Consider the following 24,449-nt stretch of genomic DNA (forward strand, 5'->3'; position numbering starts at 1 on the left):
AGCATTCTACCATTGACAGGTCCTCTTGGTAGATTTGTCCCATCTAACTCTCTTAAGAAAAATGCATTTTTACCTCTATAACCATAAATGACATAGGGGCCTTGCCACAGGAAGTCAAGTTTTCCATGTTTTCCCTGATCTTCTCTTCTTGAATCCCATTTAATTACTTTGTCACCTATGTAAAAAGCATTAGCTTTAGTCTTTTTATCAAAAATATTTTTGATTTCATCCTGGAATTACTTGTGATTTGACATAGACTTCTTCTCTGGTTTGCTGCAAGTGTATTGTTTGATTTATCCTCCTCTAGATATCATTTGGTTCTACTGTCAACTCTTGGATGATCTTCATCACTGACACACCTAAAGAGGATGGAAAAACAACATCCATTCCATATATTAACTGATAAGGAGATGTACCAATGGACTTTTTAGTAGTCAATCTATCTTCCCATAAGGCATTGACTAACTTTTTGTTCCATGTCTTTTTGTTGTCTTCCAGTAATTTCTTAATTATATTGACTAGGCCTTTGTTAGAGGATTCTGCAAGTCCATTAACTTGAGGGTAATAGGTAGTGGAATGGCCAAGGGAGATGTGATATTTGTTACAAAATTCTACCATTTTCTTGGATTTAAAAGCAGTTGCATTATCAGTAATGAGCTTTTGGGAGCATCCAAATCTTGACAGAATATTGTTCTCAAGGAATGAGATAATGACAGAGTCTGTAGCTTGTCTAGAAGGGATGGCTTCTATCCATTTGGTAAAGTAATTAGTGGTTGTCAAAATCCATTTATGTTGGTTTGAGGAGGCTGGGTGAATTTCTCCAATGAAGTCTAAACCCCATTGTTGAAGTGGCACTTCTACGGAGATGGGTTTGAGAGGTAAAGGTAAAAGCTTTATTCTTCCCTCAAATATTTGACATTTATGACAGGAGGTCACATGTTTCTTAACATCTGCAAAAAGAGTGGGCTGGTAAAAACCAGCCCTCAGAGTTTTGTCAGCAGTAGTTTTCCAATACAAGTGTCCTCCACAATCTCCTGCATGAAATTCTTGCATAATGTTATCAGCTTCATCTTTCAGTAAACAGTTTAATATAATACCACCATTATCTTTCACAAATAAAGTATTATCTATGATAAAATATCTCATTGATTTCATTTTCAAAAATCTAGCTTTATTTCTAGATAAACCAGGAGGAGCTTGTAAGTTTAGTAAGACAGATATGATATATTCATACCAAGGTGAATCTGTAAAAGGTTCACTGATCTGTGGAGTCTCCATGTATTCCTTATCATCTAGGGCACCAATGAAATTTATATCTAGGGCTTGACAGTTTGATTCATCCATGAGTTTGGCTAAACCTTGTCATTTGATAAGTTTTGTAGGCTTTATTTCTATTTCATATTCCAAAATAGTGGCAATCCATTTGCCTCTTTTCCCTTCAGGCCCATTTTGTGTCAAAATGTTCTTTACTACTGAATTTGGAACATAAGCGATGATGTGTGAATACAATATGTATACTCTAAAATCTTTAATAGCGTTCACTAAAGCTAATGCCTATTTTTCCATTATGTTGTATTTTAGTGTTGCATCTCTTAAAGATTTACTGAAAAATGAAATGGGTTGTTCATATCCTTGATCATTTTTGCAACATGACTGCTGCAATAGTATATTCTGAAGCAAAATGAAAAATCATAAAATCTTTTTGAAAGTAAGGACTTATAAGGAGTTTTGGTAAGGGCTTGTTTGATGGCCTCAAATGGTTGTTTAGCTTCCATTGTCCATTTAAGAGTTGAATCTTTTCTTAACATGTTATTTAGTTCTCTAATCAATTTTGCTAGATTTGAAATGAATTTCTTAAGAAAATTTATTTTGCCTAAAAACTCATGTAATTCTTTGATGTTTCTAGGATGGGTGATGGTCAAGATTGCCTCTATTCTAGCAAGTTTTATTCTAATTCCATCTTTGGATATTATATGTCCCAAGAGTTTACCTTCTTCTAGACCAAAGAGTGTCTTTTTGGGATTTAAGGAGATACCTAATTTTCTGCATTTAATGAGAACTCTTCTCAGGTGATCTAGATGTTCATTATCAGATTTGGAAAAGACTATGATGTCATCTTGGTATACAACTAGGAAGTCATGGATTTCTTTAGCATGATGTCATCTTGGTATATTTTTGAAATGTTGCTCCAGCATTAATTAATCCAAAAGGCATTTTCAAATACATGAAAGTACCCCAAGGAGTAGTAAATGCAGATTTTTCCTGGTCCTTTGGTTGAACTAAGATTTGGTTATATCCAGAAAATCCATCCAACAATGAAATTTTGGATGAGCCTACTACCCTATGAAGAATATGGTCCATTTTTGGGAGAGGATAGTTATCTTTCATTGAGACTTTGTTCATATTTTTAAAATCAATGCAGAGTTTGATTTCTCATGTTTTCTTCCTAGTAGTGACTAAGTTTGAGACCCAATCTGAATATCTAATGGGAGCTATGATTTGGGCATCATACATTCTCTTGACTTCCTTCTCAATAGATAGCATAAGAACTGGATTAATTCTCCTAAGTTTCTATTTAAAATGTTTATGATATTCTTTGATAGGTATCTTGTGTTGAATTATGCTGGTGTCATAAGACTTTAGGTCTTCATAACTCCAGGCCATTACATCTTGAAATTATTTAAACAGATTTATGTATTTCACCTTTTCATCTGGAGGTAAGGCTTTTGATATTTTAATGAGTTTAGGTTTTTCTTTAGTTCCTATGTTACATTCTTCTATATTTGCTCTTAAAGGCTCCATTTTTGGTTTCCGAGCCACATCATTCGAATCAAACAAATCTTCTAATGGGACTAATCCCTTAGGCAAAAAGTTATTTTTAAGGTTTAGAATTTCAAGATCATCATTCATTATTTCTACATTTTCTAAGTTATCTATTTCTAGTTTAGTGAAATTAGTGGGTTTACCTATATCTAAAATATTTACATCTATCCCACTATATATGTCATTGTCTACTGTACAATATGTATCTATATTACAATTTTGAAACTCACCTTCAACATTCATGAAATCATAAATTTGAGAATCCTGTGATAAAATCTGCCAATATTTCAAATTTTCAGGTATGACATGCCTATGTCTCACTTCTCTAGTGTACTGGTGGTTGGGCTAAAAATGCAGTTTGCAGGTGCTAGCAAAAGTGGCTAGACTGTGGGCTTGCATATTCTGTTTCCTAGGAATGGCAGCAAAGTTTATTTCCAGAAGGTCTTTGATCAAATCTAGGACAGTCTCTCTATATTGGCTCAGTCTGGGATTATTTACAGAGTATTCACCTTTGATTTGTTTAATAATCAATTATGAGTCTCCCATTATAGAAACTCTCTTGGCTCCAAGTTTTCTAACCATTTGTAATCCTAATATTAGAGCTTCATATTCTGCCATGTTATTTGTGCATTTAAAATTTAACCTAAATGCATGACCTTCATAATGATTATTCTCCATGTTGTGAATCCACACTCCTGCACCTGCTCCTAGTCTATTCATAGATCCATCAAAATCCAAATGCCATAGTGATTCATGAAAATTGTTTTCACTGTCAGGTGTTTTGTATTTCTGTTCTACAACTGTGATTTCCTTTTTGTCATGGTCTGAATTGTACAAGATGAAAGATTCCATATCAGAATGCATGGAGTATATAGGGAAATTATGTGGTTTTTCTACACTACTCACCATGTATTTCATCAAGGTATCTCTATAAAGTTTTCTTTGTTGACCAAAAAAAAGATGGTGGCATATGACATATCTAATTATAAAGATCCCTGCAATTTTCTTCCCCATGAGTGAGATAACAACATTCCATATTTGGGTAGGATGTCCGCAACTACTATGTCCATCACAATACTCTTTGTTGGGCACTGGACTAGAGTCCAACACAAATCCTTGATCAGTTTGAGGCATTTAACTTGACTAGAATTAAAGGAAAATAGGTCCTTATATGGTCTGGTGATATCTAAGTTTAGTCTCTCCATGACTGCCTTTGGAACTAAGTTATGGGATACTCCTGAGTCTAGCATAGCATTATGTAATATTTTGTCATGAATGTTCAAACTAATGTAGAAAGGAGGGATACCCCCTTGTTGATGAGTGCCATTTACTTTAGGGCCAAACAATAACTCAGTCTGATCATCATTCAAATTCACAACATCCTCCCCTTCACCTGTATTCAATGTTTGAGTGATCTATGATCTATATGATTCATTTTTCACTAGATCAGTCAAAGGGAATAAAATTTTCAAATCTTCTATCTAAGTTTTAATGTTGAAAGGAAATTGAGTTTTGCTTTATTGGATGAGATCTTCCTTAGCGAATTTGGTTTGTGTGTTTTTATCTTCTTTTTCAGTATTAGGCACTTCGGTGTGTGTTTCAGCAGTTTTGTTTTGAATTCTCTTATTTGGAATTTTTTGAGTAATAGTTTTAGTTTGAGTTTCAAATGAAGTTATATCTACAATTTTTGGTCTAGAAGTCTCATGAGTTTCCCTAGGGAGGATTTGCAGGATTTTGGTTACAATAGCTTCCATTATCTTTTTAGTTTGGGTCTGGATTAATATCTTAGTGGGAGTTTCATTGTTCTTTTTACTTCTTTGGCTATACTATTTGTGAACCTCATATATGGCATATTCATAGCCCTGTTTAAAGTTGAAGGATTCCCCAGATTCTAATTTCAATTGTTGCAGCATGTACAATTCATGTTCTTCCTGAGTAAGAAAAATAACATCTTCATTTTTTTATTCCTAATAAGTTTATCTGGGTGTCATCCTTTCCTTCATGGATTTGTGAAAACTCAGCATAGTTTTCCTGGAAGGGTGGTCTAATTTGATGATCTAGTATTGCATTATTTCCAGTTAGGATTCTTCCTGAAGTTGGGGTTTCTTATTAGGGGTGGTCGTTGATTCTCCCACTGAGTTTTTCTTTCCATGTTCTTTAATCTATCCATTATTATTTCTACACTATTTGCTAAACTATTTATTTTACCATCAGAAGTGGAAGTTTCCTCTTTAATGACAACTCTCTTTTCATTTATCATTCTAGCTTTCTTAGCTAATAGATTAGCTTCTAGACTAACAACATTACTTTGCATTTTATCCAATGTTTTAGTGTTTCTTTCCCTTAATTGGTATGACATATCAATGTCAAAACCATCAGGGAATTTGATCAATGCTAGGTCTGGTCGAGGCTTAATATTAGCAGGGATTGCATTGTAGATGCTATTGAACCTAGTACAATAATCTTGAACTGAATCATTAGGATCTCTTCTAATGTTATCATATTCAGAAAGTATTTGCAGAGGGTTTGTCTTTCTCTCCCATCTATCAATAAACAATCTATGAAAAGCAGCTAAGCTGGCAATATGATTAGCAGGTAAAGATTTGAACCATTTCTTAACATCCCCGGTCAATGTTTGGGCAAACAAACTCATTTGGAAATCAAACTCGTCAATCTCATGCAACTCAAAATAGTTATTCATTTTGTTCACATGTTGTTGGGACGTATACTGACCAATAGAATCAAACAAAAAGAATTTGCTTTGATAATATTGGGGCATGCCATGGAGTTGCGTTGGTAAAACCAAAGGTACATATCTATCCACCATGGCTGAGATTTTGGATTGACTAGGGGGTAAAGTGTTGGTACTTGAGGTAGGGCTTGAAATAGATGGAGATGAACTAGATGAGGATGAGGATTTTGGTTGGATAGGAAGCTGATGAATGACTGGTTTAGGGGAATGGACTGTGGTGGATACAATTGGTGAGGTGGTAGTAAATGAAGGTGTATTTACAGTATTTGAAGATTGTGCAGAAATTTCAGAGGCAGCAACAGTGAGGGCAGCTAGTTCAACTGATTGTTGAAGGTAAGCATCATCTATATGGCTTATCAATGTGGAGGTTAAAGCTTCTAACTTGTCAAAAGTATCCAACACAAATTTATCTAAATCTGGATGTATAGGAACCTTTTTTGACTCAATGAATTGAATAAAATTAGGGTCTAACACAGTTTCATGAATTGCATTCTCTGATTTAGTTCTAAATAATGAGAGGTCAAATGACAAATCAAATGGAATTTCCTCTAAAGTTGATAATTCCTCGGGGAGTGAATTTGCTTTAACTAATTGGTTACTACTTGCTTGAGTTTCTACCTTTTTTGGTTTTCTTAAAATCCTGTATGGTTCGTCAACTATGGTAGTAGGGTTTGGATCTGGATTTTCCCTGGTATAGTGAGTCTTATTAGGATCTAGAATTTTAACTTTTTAATTGTTTTTATGAAACATTTTAAGGACACTCTTAAAATGACCTTAAGGGGCACAAGATAAAATTTAAGGTTTCCTTAAAGTTTTATTACACTGAGGATCGAAGTCCCCAGTATGGTCGCCAATATGTTATCACTCCAATAATTCTCTAGATTGTTTGAGAAAGAAATGATTAAAGGCAGCCACAAACCAACTTTAGAGATTAGGATCTAGCCTTCCTAATTCTCAGAGATGGCTCTCTCTTTTTTGTTTAACTTTGTTTAGTTATTTTATTTTAGGCTTGTTACGATTGTGTTTGGGTTTTGATTTAGATTTGGTGGTGGGATCACTTACTTAGATGAAAAGAGGGGTGTCTTTTACAATTGGGCTATGGGATCAAATATCAGACAAACAGGACTGGATCAAGTTCTAAAAATAGTGTCTCTAGGGAAAGAGAGTAGAGTTACTTCAGATCTCAAGGCTGGATGGTGAAGTGGTTTTCAATTGGATCCAAAGAGCAATTAAGGGTTCCTTAGGTCAGATTATGAAGAAAGTGAAAGAGGTCAACTGGGATGGGAGAGCAATTAAGGATTCTAAAATCCGGATATTAGATGAAAACATGTAAATGATTAACTGTTGAAAATAGAGTGTACTTAAACAAATTTTGAGATAAACTTCCAGTTAATTCATTCAACTTTAGATAACATTTACGTTTGTGAAAAACATAAGAAAATAACAAATTGACAAAGAAAATACTTCACTTTAATAGCCCAACACATGAATCCTGTAATGCAATCTCTTTATTACTTGGTCCAGTCTGCTGATATGAAAAATTGGTACAATAACCCTTAGGTTTATGATAAAAATAACTTTACAAATGTATAGCAATCCACACCCAATACTTTGAATTATGAATTATTTATACAAAAATAATTTACAAATATCCCAAACTGTCTTGGGAACTAATCTAGGAGAAAAATATATATTCATGCAAGAAGATAGAGACAATTATTGAACTGTTGTTTGTTGTCCCTATTTATTAGGTTGTGTTGTCTTTAATCTTTGATATTTTTCCCTTTTAATCTCTACTTTGTTGTTTGGTATTCACGTTGGATGTTCTATTTACTCTGACCTTTCAACTGATACACTTTCACCTGGCTGACCTGTCATTATCCTTTTATTGTGCCTTTTTACTCTCACTGTACATTTTTACCTTTTGACTGTGTATTTATATAGTATGTCATTTAATTTCTCCCATGTTTCGGCATCTAGTAATTGGATATTGATCATCTTCCTATAAATCTCATCTGCCTCTGTGTACTTGGTAAAAGTAGGCTTATTCACAAAAATGTGTTTTACCTCACACTGGAGGTAAAACAAATTCTCAAAAGTTTGGTATAAGACCTTGCTAGTAGGTATCCCCTTCATGGATGAATTATTCACTTGATCTCTGGCTACTTCTCTAATTTTTATATTGTAATCCTCTTGTGGCATTAACTTATCGTTTATTACCAAGGGTTTTGGTAAACCCTTTTTCCTCAAAATTTCAAATTTAACCATGAATCTATCAATGGCCAGTTGCATGGTTTGGCACTTATATTCAAGGTTTAACATTAAATTCCTCTTGGTGAGGACCCTTTTCACTTCCAAAATTGTACTTGTTCTATCAGGTATCTCTAATTCCTACAATTCGTACTTATTTTTGGAGTTGAGGAAGTGAATGATCCTTGCAGCTTCCTCTAGCATGTCCCCCAATTCTGCTTTTACTGTCTATATGGCTTCTGTAGCCTGTTTTATTAAGTCAATTTTTTCAAAAATTACTTGGATGGATGGTCAAATATCATTGATAGAGTCAATGATATTGGCCCACAATTCTTCCTTAGACTGACCTAGGGGTTCCTTCAATGTCAGTTCCTTCTCAAGGCTTTTTATTCTTTCATTCATCCTGGTGGCTTTCTGCACTTCTTCCTTGTGCATAATATGGGAAATATTGTAGTCAGTCTCCAGAATGGTCACCTTATCCTTGAGCTTGTTCATTTCAGTGGTCTGAATGGACATGTATTCCATTGACTTGACCAATCTACTTGCCTCATCACTTGTTGACCTTGTTGCTGATGTAGACAATGTAGAAGTTAGTAGTACTATATCCATTAGAGCTGTAGGAGCTAAGGATGCTGCCAAAGTGGAAGGTAATACAGTAATAACTGTTGAGATAGCATTGGCAGGGGCATTCTCCAGACTATATTGTTTTACCTGTATCAAGCTATCTAATTCCTTTTCCATTTCCTTCATCTGATCATTCAATTGTAGCCCCAAGTCCATCATTTCCTCATGATTTGTTTGGCTCTCCAGAACCTCTTTTGTTTCTGGGTGTTCTGAATGAGGTAGCTTTATTGTTTCTTTAGAGCTGATATATCCTCATTCTTCTTCTTGATCAACTTTTCAACAACTTTAATGTCACTTGGATCATGGCCCAACTCAAATATCAAGTCCTACAATAACTTGATCCTATATCCTTGGCCTATGAGGAGGCATTTTCTAATTTATATTGGGTTGTAATGTTGTCTAGCGAACCCTACAGCCTGTGTGCAGCCATGGCTTTTCCTGTTAGGGTGGAGTAGATCATCTCTCCACCCTATTTGTGAAATTCTATCTGGTTAATGGGATGAAAATCCCTGACCAACACCTCAAAATCAGTTTTTCTGTAGTCCGCAGATGTTTTTGGCTGCTGAACAGTAAGTTGCATAAAGGACACCTGCATTTTTCCTACTTTGATTCCAAAAGATAACATCAATCTGCTCTGATTGGCTGGTGTGTGTTTGAAGTATTGGGCATATGTTTCAGCCTTCAACTTCTCATTTCTCATCTTGATCTCCTTGTACCTGTCCTTAATATCTTTTTCCTTATCAGCTAGCCTAGTAAAGGAAGAAACCTCAACACCGAGATATCTCTCAACCAGCTGGGTTTTAGAGGTTGATGGTTGTTGTGTTTCACCTGAAGCAGTTGTGCCTTTACTTCTTTCACCCATTGTTTCAATGTCAGTGATTTCCACTGATTCAATGTTTTCTTCCTATTCAGTCACAAGATTCAGCTTGGGACTTTTTCTGAGTTCAAAATACTCATCTGTGGTCTCCATGGTAGAACTAGAACCCTCCTCCCTGTTTCTCTTTTGATTTCTATCTTCATTTGCTGGGGTCTGTAAAATAGGAGGATTATTCATTGGTTCCCCTAGTTTTGGAACCTGCAGGAAAGAACTTTGATCAATTTTCTTTTTAACATAAAACAATGTGTTTTCTACATCCACTACTATTCTATCCATGTCAATCAATGTATTTTCCAACCATTCTTATTGGTTGGAAAACTGCTCAATATCAGGTCTTGGATGGTGGATGAAAGGTCTCAATTTGACCTTGAGTCTTAACTTATTTATGACCCCATGAGGGTCATACTTCCACCTAAAGTTGTTCCTAAATTTCATGTCCTGCAATACCTTGTCAGCCTTAGGTCCAACTTCTCTGTTATTACATATGAAAATGCCCAATTGGTTTTTCATTTTAAATTGGGTCTTCTTCCTAGCTGCTAGGAAGTTTACTTCATCTGAATTGGTGATCTGCCTAAAATATTCTAGTGCAAATATCCTCATAGGGAGGTATTTGGGCAGTTTATAAGGGGCAAGTTGGCATCCATAAACTCTAATTTCTGTGTGGTTCTGGTGTAGATACTAGTCTCCTACCTTGTTGTTCTTGGCCAACTATAACACCCTTTTGATTTCTTAGCTTATTCTAGGCTGAGGGGTACTGGTCAGCATGTTCATGACTGGATGGAAAAATGAATGGATGAAGTTCTTATAGGTGAATGCAATGGAGTATTTCTCGATTAAAGGTGTCCAATAAATAACTGACCTATGGTTTCCCTTGGTATCCAACTTCTGGATGCTAACAGGGAATTTATCTGATTGATAATACAAAAACATATAAAAAAATATTGAAGAGTACTTGAAAACTCTCTCAGTTGGGAGTATTGTGAATTTTTCATGCATCATGTCTGCAATGAACTGAGCATAGTTGTACATGACAGCAGGAGGCTTGCCTAGGCTAAATATGGAGAGAAAGGCTAGTATAACCTCATCCACATGATCATCTAAGGTATATCCTAGGATGCAAGAGAGCATGGTAATTATCTATCTGCCTCTCTTTGAAAAAATGGTGGCAGCATAAGGTGCACTATCTGGGGGAGTATGGTAGTCTTCTATGATGAAAGTCTGGAAAATTTGTGATATTTTTGCTGGGTCTAATTTTACATATAGGTCTAGTAAGTCACCAATAGACAGTGGGGTTTCATTTGGGCTGGGTTTGACCTGCAGAATTTGGTTGATGGATTCTGTAGTGATGGTGAATAACAATTTCTTGTTAGGGGCAACAATAGCTCTTTGGCTAGGGATATAACAGGCATGACAAAAATGTATCATATCAGGGAATGGGTGCACTTTTGGGAATAAATACTTGGGTAAATTGGATTCCCAAAGGTGGATGCCATCGTTTTGGTTTAGGAATTTATCCTTGCTCCAACATTGGAGCTTTAGAATGTAAGCTAGTGAAGCAATATCTTTTATTTGAAAATCCTTGTCTGCTAATTCCAAATGGTCGATGTCTAGGTGAGGGGTTGATATGGGTCTCATGTCCAGAGAGGTCTAGGAAGCCGTGTTTAGGAGTAGAGGTATGAATTAGGCTTATGGTTGTTGCAGAAGTAAGGTTTGGAAGCTCTGGTTAGTGAGAGGGTAATTACAGTCTGCAAAAGAAGGGCTTTGGGTATTCAAGTGAATTACTCTTCAATTAGAAAAATATTAATTAATTTAAATTAATTAATCTTTTAATTGGACTGTACACTCTCAAATTAAAGAGTCATTCTTTTTTTCCCAAGAATACTTGGAATTTGGTGGTATGGGTTGCAAACTGGTTTCAATAGTGAATACAAAGGGTACAGTGGCTTCAACTGTGAACTGGATGCTCGAATTGGGTGTCCGGAACTTCTTCGGGTAGTAGCCGGTGGTCAATTTTGGTTGCAGAGGTTCAAGGTGTTGCAGAATGTCTTGAGCGGCATTCATAGTGAAAATGAACGAAAGGGGTGAAATGGGGCTTCTCTGGCCTTTTAACCAGAAATGGTTACATTTTGGCGCGGAATTTACAAATGAATAGTGGACGATTTTTGGTCTTGGCGGGCAGGTGGTTTTTTGCGACATCGTATCGGTTTTGGAGGGCAGGCGATATTTCCTTGCAAGCACGCGATCTACCCTGGGGCTGCCACGTAGTAGAACAATGCCCAGGAAAAACCGTGAATCTTGCATGCTCTTGGGCTGCTAACGGTCGGACGGTGAACATGCACGATATGGATGCGCACTGTTGGATCTGGGGGTGGGAGATCAGAAGACTATCGTGTTGTTGAGCTGCATGGAAGGAATCAGGACTAGGATTTGCAGGGCCCAGGGTTTAATTACAAACAATTATAGTTAATTAATACAATAAAGTCGGGGTTTAATATAAGTTGCGGGTTTATTAAAGTGGGACCATGGGTTATTGTAGTGGAGTCTTTTAACTGCACCAAGGGTTGGTGGGTTAAAAGGGGTTTATCGGGGAAATATGAAATGGGGAGTTATTTAACTTATGCGGGGGGATAAAAACTTATGAAAAGAGGGTTGTATGGGTTTTGAAGGGAAATTAATAAGGGGGAATGGTAATATTTGCAGTGGGGAATGGGTTTCACACTAGGGAAAAGGGGTATTGGATAGGGGGATGATTTTTGCAAGGTAATTTCTAGGGGAATGTGTGAAACCATGGGGTAAGAGTTAGGATGAGGGGTGAAAGGATATTTTATAAGGAATGAGGGGATAATGGGGAAATTAGCAAGTAATTATGTGGGGGTGAAATGAATGAGGGGAAATTAATCAAACAAGCTTATGAATATCTTTTCACTCTCATAAATGCTCCTGCACATGAAGCATAAGATTAAGCATGATAAATGTGGTTTTGAGTGAGCAACCTTGTATATTTGCAACCTTTCATCTACCTACCCTTTATTTATCCTAACATGTTTTCTCAAATTTATTGGGCGCATTTGAGCTTGCAGACCCTCTATTTCATTTTCTTTTGACAAGAAATCTATCTGATTCTAACCTTATAACTTCCAATGGCTCAGATTAAGCGGATGAGCACATTTTTATTCTCTACCTAAATACTGATATGCCAAGGTTAAACAGTTTTTCTAGATCTTTATTCTCTATCTATCAACATAAAATTTAAAACATGAATGAGTCAAGATTAAGCAATTTGACCATCATGGATTGTGGCATTTCTAACAAGCTGCACACAACCTTATTTTGCATAGTAAAGTAAAAAGTAGTGGCATTTGAATTTGCACACTTTCATGATCTGTTTTATTTTTCTTTCTTTTTATTTTTATTTTTTTTGGGGGGTTCATATTTTTCACTTTTTTGATCTTTTTCTCTTTCTTTTTTTCCTTTGATTATTCTTTTAGGACATACCCTCTTTACATTTTTTATTTTTTTAATATGGAAAACATTTTGCAAAAAGAAAAAGTATGTACACTATTACAAGACTAACCATAGCCAATTCAAAATTATGAATCCTATTATTATAGAACCTTAATAGTGGCTCCACATGGGGATGGAATTTCCTGGTGAAATGTCAAGAACTTTAAGATCAGTAGCCTTTGAAACTGTTACTGAAGTTACCTTGTAAATTGTTCTTCTATGATTCTACTTTATTCATACTTATGGTGATGAACCCTTCAAAGTTCAGGGTCTTCTCTCCGGGCTTCAACTTCAAAATATTACCATCCAATCTAAACTCTTCACTGTTATATACAATGAGTAAAGTAAAGTGAAATATTGTTAATCTGTGGAAAGGCAATGCTTTAGCATTCTACCATTGACAGGTCTTCCTGGTAGATCTGTCCCATCTAAATCTCTCAAGAAAAATGCATTGTTACCTCTATAACCATAAATGACATAAGGGCCTTGCCATAGGAAGTCAAATTTTCCATGTTTTCCCTTATCTTCTCTTCTTGAATCCCATTTAAGTACTTTGTCACCTATGTAAAAATCATCAGCTTTAGTCTTTTTATAAAAAATCTTTTTGATTTTATCCTGGATTACTTGTGATTTGACATAGACTTCTTCTTTGGTTTGCTGCAAGTGTATTGTTTGATTTATCCTCCTCTGGATATCATTTGGTTCTACTTGCAACTCCTGGATGATCTTTATCACTGGCACTCCTAAAGAGGATTGAAAAACAACATTTATTCCATATACTAACTAATAAGGAGATGTACCAATGGACTTTTTAGTAGTCAATCTGTCTGCCCATAAGGCATTGACCAACTTTTTCTTCCATGTCTTTTTGTTGTCTTCCAGTAATTTCTTAATGATGTTGACTAGGCTTTTGTTAGAGGATTCTACAAGTCCATTACCTTGATGGTAATAGGCAGTGGAATGGCCAAGGGTGATGTGATATTTGTTACAAAAGTCTACCATTTTATTGGATTTAAAGGTAGCTGCATTATCAATAATGAGATTTTGGGGGCATCCAAATCTTGACAGAATATTTTTCTCAAGGAATGAGATAATGATAGAATATGTAGCTTGTCTAGAAGGGATGGATTCTATCCATTTGGTAAAGTAATCAATGGCTGTCAAAATCAATTTATGCTGGACTGAGGAGGCTGGGTGAATTTCTCCAATGAAGTCTAAACCTCATTGTTGAAATGGCACTTCTGTGGAGATGGGTTTGAGAGGTAAAGGTAAAATCATTCTTTTTCCCTCAAATATCTAACATTTATGACAGGAGGTCACATGTTTCTTAACATCTGCAAAAAGAGTGGCTAGTAAAACCAACCCTCAGAATTTTGTCAGCAGTAGTTTTCCAATACAAGTCTCCTCCACAATCTCCTGCATGAAATTCTTGCATAATGTTATCAACTTCATCTTTTAGTAAACATTTTAATAGAATACCATCATTATCTTTTCAAAATAAAGCATTATCTATGATACAATATCTCATTGATTTCATTTTCAAAAATCTAGATTTAGTTCTAGATAAACCAGGAGGAGCTTGTAAGTTTAATAAGAGAAATATGATATCTACATACCAAGGTGAATCTGTAAAAGGTTCATTGGTCTGTGGAGTTGCCATCTCTTCCTGATCATCTAGGGCACCAATGAAATTTATATCTAGGGCATGACAGCTCGATTTAGCCATGAGTTTGGCTAAACCTTGGCCTTTGATAAGTTTTATAGGCTATATTTCTATTTCATATTCCAAAATAGTGGCAATCCATTTGCCTCTCTTCCCTTCAGGCCCATTTTGTGTCAAAATGTCCTTTACTACTGAATTTGGAACATAAGCAATGATGTGTGAATACAAGATGTATACTCTAAAATATTTAATAGCTTTCACTAAAGCTAATGCCTGTTTTTCCATTATGTTGTATTTTAGTGTTGCATATCTTAAAGATTTATTGAAAAATGCAATGGGTTGTTTATATCCTTGATCATTCTTTTGCAACAAGACTACTGCAATAGTATGTTCTGAAGCAAAAGAAAAAATTACAAAGTCTTTTTGAAAGTCAGGACTTATAAGGACTAGAGTTTTGGTAAGGGCTTGTTTGATGGCCTCAAAAGATTTTTTAGTTTCCACTGTCCATTTAAGTACTGAATCTTTTCTTAACTCGTTATTTAGTTCTCTAATCAATTTTGCTAGATTTGAAATGAGTCTCCTAAGAAAATTTATTTTGCCTAAAAATGACTGTAATTCTTTGATGTTTCTAGTATGGGTGATGGTCAAGATTGCCTCTATTCTAGCAAGATCTATTCCAATTCCATCTTTGGATATTATATGTCCAAAGAGTTTACCTTCTTCTAGACCAAAGAGTATCTTTTTGGGATTTAAGGAAATACCAAATTTTCTGCATTTAATGAAAATTCTTCTCAGGTGATCTAGATGTTCATTATCAGATTTGGAAAAGACTATGATGTCATCTTGGTATACAACTAGGAAATTATAGATTTCTTTGGAAAAAGCTATATACATAGCTCTTTGAAATGTTTCTTATGAATTCATTAATCCAAAAGACATTTTCAAATACATGAAAGTACCCTAAGGAGTAGTAAATGCAATTTTTGCCTGGTCCTCTGGTTGAACTAAGATTTGGTTATATCCAGAAAATCCATCCAGCAATGAAATTCTGGATGAGCCTACTACCCTATGAAGAATACGGTCCATTTTTTGGGGAGGATAGTTATCTTTCAATGAGACTTTGTTCATATTTCTGAAATCAACGCAGAGTCTGATTTCTCCTGTTTTCTTCCTAGTAGTGACTATGTTTGAGACCCATTTGAATATCTAATGGGAGATATGATTTGGGAATCATACATTCTATTTACTTCATTCTCAATAGATGGCATAAGAACTGGATTAATTCTCTTAAGTTTTTGTTTAAAAGGTTTATGATCTTCTTTGATAGGTATCTTGTGTTGAATTATGTTGGTGTCATAAGACTTTAGGTCTTCATAACTCCAGGCAAGTACATCTTAATATTCTTTAAACAGATTTATGTATCTCACCTTTTCATCTGGAGGTAATGCTTTTAATATTTTAATGAGTTCAGGTTTTTCTTCAGTTCCTATGTTACATTCTTCTATATTTGCTCTTAAAGGCTCCATTTTTGGTTTCCTAGCTACATCATTCAAATCAAACAAATCTTCTAATGGGACTAATCCCTTAGGAAAAAATTTATTTTTAGGGTTTATAATTTCAGGATCATCATTCATTATTTCTTCTATTTCTACATTTTCTAAGTTATCTATTTCTAGTTTAGTGAAATTAGTGGGTTTACCTATATCTAAAATATCTACATCTATCCCACTATCTATGTCATTGTCTACTGTACAATCTGTATCTATATTACAATTATAAAACTCACCTTCAGCATTCATGAAATCATAAATTTGAGAATCCTGTGAGAAAATCTGCCAATATTTCAAATTTTCAGGTATGACAGGCCTATGTCTCACTTCTCTAGTGTATTGGTGGTTGGGCTGAGAAGGCAGTTCGCAGGTGCTAGAAAAAGTGGCCAAAATGTGGGCTTGCATATTCTGTTTCCTAGGAATGGTAGCGAAGTCTGTTTCCAAAAGGTATTTGATCAAATCTAGGATAGTCTCTCTATATTGGCTCAGTCTGGGATTATTTACAGAGTATTCACCTTTGATTTGTTTAATAATCAATTCTGAGTCTCCCATTATAGAAAGTCTCTTGGCTCCAAGTTTTTTAATCATTTGTAATCCTAATATTAGAGCTTCATATTCTTCCATGTTATTTGTGCATTTAAAATTTAACCTAGATGCACGACCTTCAGAATGATTATTCTCCATGTTTTGAATCCACAGTCCTGCACCTACTCCTAGTCTATTCACAGATCCATCAAAATCCAAATGCCATAGTGATTCATGAAAAATGTTTTCACTGTCAAGTGTTTTGTATTTCTGTTCTATAGTTGTGATTTCCTTTTTGTCATGGTCTGAATTGTACAAGATGAAAGAGTCCATATCAGAATGCATGGAGTATATAGGGGAATTATGTGTTTTTTCTACACTACTCACCATGTATTTCATCAAGGTCTCTCTAAAGTTTTCTTTGTCGACCAAAAACAGAGATGGTGGCATATGACATATCTAATTGTAAAGATCCCTGCAATTTTGCTCCGCATGAGCGAGATAAAAACATTCCATATTTGGGTGGGATGTCAACAACTACTATGTCCATCACAATACTCTTTTTTGGGCAATAGACTAGAGTCACACACAAATCCTTGATCAGGCTGAGGCATTTAACTTGGCTAGAATCAAAGGAAAATAGGTCCTTATATGGTCCGGTGATATCTAAGTTTAGTCTCTCCATGATTTCCTTTAGCATTAAGTTATGGGATGCTCCTAAGTCTAGCATAGCATTATGTAATATTTTGTCATGAATGTTCAAACTAATGTAGAAAGCAGGGATAACCCATTGCTAATGGGTGCCATTTACTTCAGGGCCAAACAATAACTCAGGATAATCATTGTTGGCTTATTGGGGCCTGACCCGGGTTCGGAGTTAATTAGACAAACAAATCCCTGTACTATTGGCCCATTCAGCTTCAATCCGCAGAGTGCAGACTGAGGTCTCACCCGAAGTAGTATTGGGGGGGGGGGGGGTGTTGGAACCAGATTTCCACACCCTTGAGATGTCTGAGAGGTTGAACTGGTCCAACTATTAGTCCCTTCGCATAGGTTACTTCGTGCCCTTCCCTGCCTTGATATACTTTCCCTCGTGTAGCCCTGCCCAGGGGCTGTGGGGCTTTCGCACTATTGGAGCAATGCTCTACGCTATTTCCCTAAGTCACACCTGAGATCTTACTTATCTTCCTACACCAATTAGTTATCTTCACATAAATGGATGCCTTACATTATATTTATTTATACAACACATTCATATGAGTTTGCGTAGCAAATAAATAGTACACTTGTAATTTACACCCAATAATACATTAAACACGAAACGATACACAGAAATATGATAAAACTTCTCTTTATTGATGCTTCCAATGGTTACAGACTTGACCTACCCTATGCACTCAGTTGCAGGGGTCCGCACACTCAGTTGCAGACTACTAGGTCTCTGTGCACTCAGCTGCAAAGCCTTCTCCTACTCTATGACCCAAAGACAACCTTTACACTTCGACTCAATCTCTTAGACTCATCATGCTTATTTTCTATTCATTGATTAACTATCTTCTACACTTAGAGCCTCACTCTATTTATACAATCCCATGGTCCGTGGACCATGGGTGGATCTTTCAAGCCGACATTACATTACAAAAAACAAGGGTGGACAACCCTATGACTCTATTATGACTTCGTGCTCCACGCCCACAAATCACAAAGTCTTTACAATGGACTTGGTCAAAACTTGGGCTTTAAGCCCCAAAACATGCCTTGGGGGGATTCCATGCCCAACAGGCCCCCAACACAAACATCATGACTCACCCTCAACTCACTCTGTCGGTGTGGAGATCTTCATGCAGAGCCCCTCCAACTCTATTCGAACTTCTGCAAAGTCTGTAGCACACTGAGCAGTTGCCTGCTGGATCTCCTGTATGCGTTGTTCCGAGACCGTGGTGTCAGAACTTCTTCCCTGGACCTGTTCCTGCATCCCCTGCATTTGTGCAAGCTTGCCTTCAATTATTGCTGTGATGGTGAATGCCTCGTCGATCCAAGGTTGGACGCATGCCTTTAGGACCACTTCTTTGTGTCGTGCTGTGTCCACCTATTCTTTCAGCTCTTTGGCCTATTGCATCTGCGCGAGCCTCTAGGTGAGGGCCACCGTCTACGCAGTTCCTTTGACGTTGTCATACTACTGCTAGAGTTCATGTGCCTTTGCCTCTAAGCACTGGATGTTAGGGTCCTCGTACAGATTCGTGAGGACCTCAAATGACTCCTCCAACATTCTGGTGTAGTCCCTCGCTACATTATTGATCTCATCCAGTCCTGTTGTAATAGCACTGGCACGCTGTTCTTTTACTTTCGGAGGGGTGGACGGCTGTGCCTTCAACTGCAGCTTTGCCATCTGAAGGTTCAGCTCCAGCTAAACCTTATTCATTTCTTCTCACCCCTTGTGCACCCCTGCTGCTAGCCTGTGGATGCATGCCTCTGTTGGGATGGGCATTTTAGGGACGCTTTGACAGGCTTCTTCCAGTACCTGTACTAGCTGTTGATTCTGTGATGCCACTTCGTCGCGTTGCAAGCTCAACTGCTCCATGTTGATCTTTTACTCGCTTAGTACTTGCAACATGCAGTTCTCCCTAGCCCACAGTTCTGTAGTAGTCCCATCTTGCAGAAAGTATAACGTCTCCCACGGGAGTGCAGTCATGTTGATCCTGATACCCTTCAGTGCACTAATCGTAGGCTTGTCGGCCTCATTTGTTGTCACCAGTGCCCCTTCTGGAAGCACTATTGTATTTTCCGCCAAGCACGTAGCATCTTCTCTGTTGCAGTTGTCCCTACAATGATACTATTCAAAAGGGTACTAGCCTGAGGGGTGCACACCTACAACTCCTGCAGCTATGCTTTGAGGGCCCCCAACACAATCTGGTTCTCTTGCACAAAATTCTAGAGGGCCTCGGAGGTGACATCGCACACTGTCTCACCGATGTTGTGCAAATCACTCTCAGTAAGGGTGATCAGGTCAATAGACAACTTGATGCCTTTACCTTCTTGCGCGGCCCCGCCTGCTCGCTCGGGTGCTGGCGCTTCAACTGTGTTGATGCAGTTTGTGGGTATGTTCCTCGTTCCTCTTCCTTTACTTCCAGCCCATGTGAAGGCGACTTTTGGCCCTTGCACGCCTTCTTGGCTACCTCCTTCACTATTATTTCCTTCACTGTTGCTGCTACTATGGCATTTTTCTATTCTAATGTTGTCTCTGCAGCATCCCGCACCTCCTGTGCTTTTGCTGCCACTGCCTCCTACCTTATTTTCTCTATCAACTGCACCATGTGTAGTATGGCCTCCTCTTTCTTCTTTTGTGCTGCAAACTTCTCTATTTCTGCAATGTCTGGGGCACACCACTCTAGCGGCTATGTATCCAGTATATAAAATATTACATCGTTCATGGCTACAAAGGGTTGCTCTCTCCATTGCTTGGCTGGGTCCTTACGTGCTCTGATATAGATGTTGTGGAGGTCTTCTTTAAACTCTGCAAAACTTTGCAGGCTGTTGTAGACAATGGATGACAACTGTGGCTTGTGGTTAATCCCCATTCTGATGTTCATTTCCATGAACACTCAGAATATCTTACTGTCGCGGATCTGGCTCATGGCCCAAAGCAAAGCATACTTCGCAGCCTCTAGCAAATCCTTGTCAATTGTGGGGAACTAATTGTCCTTTGGCAATTGCCCCGTCACGACCACTATGGACAGCAGAAGCCATGCATAGTGGAACATTTTGCCTTGTTCTTGGGCCTCGCAGCAATTTTCCAGGAACTCCTTGTAGAGGAACTCGGACCAGTTAAACTGGACCCCCTCCATGCACTGCTCAGCAAGTGCTACCACTGGCGTGGGTACCTCATCCGCGTGACACTTGCGCATAACCTTACTTGCCAGTATTTGGGTCGCCACTCTTACTGCTTTGTTATTGATGCTGGATATGGCATAGCCCCTTTTCTTCTTCTCCAATTTATATTTCTTCTTCATGGCCTCCACGATGGCCAAGTCACTTCTCTTCCCCTCTGAGATATCTGTGGGGTCCTCACCTTTGCATGGAAGCCGGGTACTGTGGTGATTTAAGTGGTCTGTGATGGGGATGGGCTCCTCCAACCACAAACACCCACCATGCACCAGGAAGATAAACTGCCTGATGACAAAAATTGTTATTAGGGCGGGGTGGAAATACGACACCCAGAGTAGGTTTAGTAGCCCTGCCTTGTCCACTTTATGCAACCACTTTCACGGCTCTAATTCGGTAACCCCCGCTGCGGTGTTCTGCTTAGACTTCATGAGCTGCGTAATCTCTAGGTGAGGGAACTTCTCATGGTCAGTGAGATACCAATCTTCAAATTTCAAGCTAGGCACCCATCCCAGGTGCATGCCCTAAAAAATGATGTCGTCTAGGAGGAGCGGGGTCTGGAGAGAGCTCTTTCTCTCGTCAAGATCCTTGGGCACTTTAGCCTTCCCCTTCCACAGGGGGATATAGGTGGGCAGCTTTATTGGAGGGTGTGTAGGCTCAGTTTCTTCCTCCATGTCTTCATCCTTGTCTTCTTCGATGATAAGGTCCTCTAGGTTTTCCTCCTCCTCGTCGGTTTCTATGTTAATGACTTTCCCTTTCTCCTCTATTGTTAGCCTGGTGTGCAGCGGGTTTCGCGGGGACACACATATGGGAACCATCAACTCTTTGTCTTTCTTCAGCCTCGATGTGTGTGGTGATTTAGGGATTTCTGCCACAATCCCAATGCCTTCATGGGCATCCCTCATAGTCAAGGCCTGTGCGGCCTCTTCGATGGTCATCTCTACAATTTCCATAACTTCCTCAATTGCTGCCATCATGTTCGACCAAAAATCTATCACTCGCATACTCAGGAGCTCAATCAATGTTTTGCACAGGTCAAATAGGGCTCTGTTTAGGCTACGCGGGGTATACAATAGCTCAATTTGCAAATGACCAAGTGTTGTTTGTTGGGTAGCCCTTTGTAATTTATAGTGCCTTTTGAATTTGAATTCGACTGTTCCCCCAAAATCTGGTTCATTAATGCTCCCTTGGCGGCAAATTTTCCCAAATATTTCCCATAAATTGCGTCTTAAATGCCTGCTGCCCACTCCATTTGGTCTCAAGTTGAGCATCCCATCGTGAATAGTGACTCCAATGGTCACTTTCTAGCCAATCTGCGTGGCAGCGCAACACCTCTTGCGCGGTCACGGACCTTGTGACTCTTTGCCTCTGTGCATAGCTCCAACATCGGGTGGCTCCTAGGCAGAGTAGTTTATAGTCCCGCGCCTCCTTTCAACTGCCTAGAGTGATAAGACTATACTTCCCATGGCTATTTAGGTGGTCACCCCACCTGTATAGGGTTTCATCCGGTCATCCATAACTTTTCCTGAAAAATTCCCACCTTTTATTGTTACTGGCGGTGTCGCGCACTTTATCATCTGCAGTGCGCCATCATGGTTGAATTGTGTAGTAATATGCGGTCCAAGCCAAGGCATCAGACTGATCAATTCGCGGTGATAGTCCCCAAATTTGTCAAAATGATCGTGTACACCCTTTTTTATCATCTTGGTTTTCTTATCGAGAAAATATTCCTTTATCTCATCCTCAAGCTTCTTGACTTCCGCTTCCACCTGAGTGCTTTTCTCCTTTAATCACACCCTTTCTTTCCCAAGTTCATGGAGCCTAAAATTACCTTGTTGGATTTCTTCCTTAGGTCCCAAGTGTTTTGCTTCATTCGGCTATGCGATCCCTTCTTCCAAGGCTCCGCGAACCATCGTATCTGCCGATGCTGCCATGCGTGGACTACAAATTTCATGCTCTATGGGGATTACAGCATTCACTTCATAATCTAGCCTCAGAGGTGCTTGCACCATTATTTTCTTGCACGTGGTCCTATAATCCCATAGAATCGCTGGTACGTGCAGGTCCTAGTTAGTCCGTTGCGCATTTTGGACCTTGTTCAGTGCTTCGCATACTTCGTTAAAGGCTTCTGCGTGGATAACCTTCTGTGAACTTGGTCTTTCCATACTCCATGGTTCCAACTGATGGGGTTGTTCACACCATTGCCTCGCCTACACATGCTTATTGACCATGTCTCCTAACGCGAAGACTGTGTGAATCCGTGCAGGTTTCATACCATATGCTTGCATCCATCTGGACAGGTGGGCGCGCGGATCGTTTCGTAAGGAAATATTTTCTGTTAATCACGTCTGAAGATTCCCAAATCGCATGCGCATCATCCTCCTGCATTCACGCCAGTCCTCAAAGCTTCTTTGGTGTGTACCCCACTACCTCACGGGCATAGCGCGCAGTACCCATTTCAAAGCTTCAAAACGTTGTTGTTCCGACACTTCTCTTTCAAATCTGTTCAGGAATTCATCCACCTCACTTAACCCATCATACGTAGGTAGATCCCTTACCTCCATTGATACGCAGCGTAGCGATCTCATCATCATGTTATAGTTCAGCGTGGTTACCTCGTGTAACTGGTTTTGCCATTGTTCTATCTCCTCGTCAGAATCCAATGTGCAGGAGATTCCGCTTTCCCATGATATTCATCATTCTGTGGTTGGATTCACCTAGTCTTGTTCTCACGCAATTATCTTGTAGATGCAGTCCAAATCGTTGTTGCTTTCATAGTCGCGCACTGGCTCTATGTAGCGCGATCCTTCTGAGGGTCTAATTGTACCACTACACGCAAAGAATTTTTCTCTAAAATCATCTTGCGCTTCTTCATATTTATCACCCCATTCATGTTAGTGGCCCAATCTATTCCTAATAGTGTAGGGTAGGGATTGATTTCATCAACAATCTCTATTACTTCGAAGTCTGTTAGCGTGCTTGCTCCTTCGATATCCACTGTGATGCCCTACAATCTCCCCATAGGTAGGATCTTTTGCTGGTTCACCATTCATAGTTGGATAGGAGACCATTGCAGTGTAGGCATTCCCATGCATTCCCATGCATTCCCATGTCTACTTCAGGCAAGACATTCACGTCTGAACCTAAATCCAAAATCACTTGGTCCATCTCATATTCTCCAATCTACGTGGTCAATCTCATCTCCCTTCCCGTTTGTGTCGTGCACTTTCCGAGCTTCTGGACTACGTGCGGTTCTCCTGGCGTGGTCCCAGTGCATCTATTTATGAGTTCCTGCAGCCCCTTTATAGCCTTGTTGTCGTGCAGAAGATTCATGCATGTTTCTAGGAACGTTGTGAGCATCGATGGGTCCATTTCTGGCTCCAGTCTATCTTTACTTCCTGAAGTGGAGGCATTAGAAAATCTCTTCTTGTCTTCCATGTAGGTTTCCTTAGCGCGCTCCAAATCAAACTCTGGTTTCTTCGTTGGAGCCTTGCGAACCTAAGTACTTTCTTCAGGCTACTTGCCTTTGTCATCCCTTGTCATAATTCCACTTCGGAGCACAATATTCACATTAGGGTCTTCCTCGCACGGCTCAAACCTCATCATTTTCAGGTTCTGAATCAGGGGAGGTTGGAGTGCTCCTTTATCGTGCAACCTTGCTATCAGTGTGGGATAATCCTCTATCTTGTGATCAAACAATGTATAATACAAGCATGATGGCCATGTTGTATTTGTACAATCGCGGGCATAATGTCCTGGCCCTCCGCAATTGTAACATATCAGCTGTCTGTGACCTCTTCCTGGTCCTCCTTCACCTCAGCCTCATCTACGCCCCTGAAACCTGGTTCGTGCCATCCCTTTGTTATGGTCAAGGGGCCACATTTTGGCCTGAACTCTATAAGTAGGAGTCTGATTCATCATCAGTTCATAACTTCTACTAGTGCTCTCATCAACTACTGTGAATTCTGCGTGTACTTCTGCAATAAATGGTAGTTATTT

This window comes from Pinus tabuliformis, chromosome 4_2, assembly GCF_031772625.1.
Source record: "Pinus tabuliformis cultivar Carrire ecotype Pingquan chromosome 4_2, CPIR1, whole genome shotgun sequence".
Lineage (NCBI taxonomy): Eukaryota > Viridiplantae > Streptophyta > Pinopsida > Pinales > Pinaceae > Pinus > Pinus tabuliformis.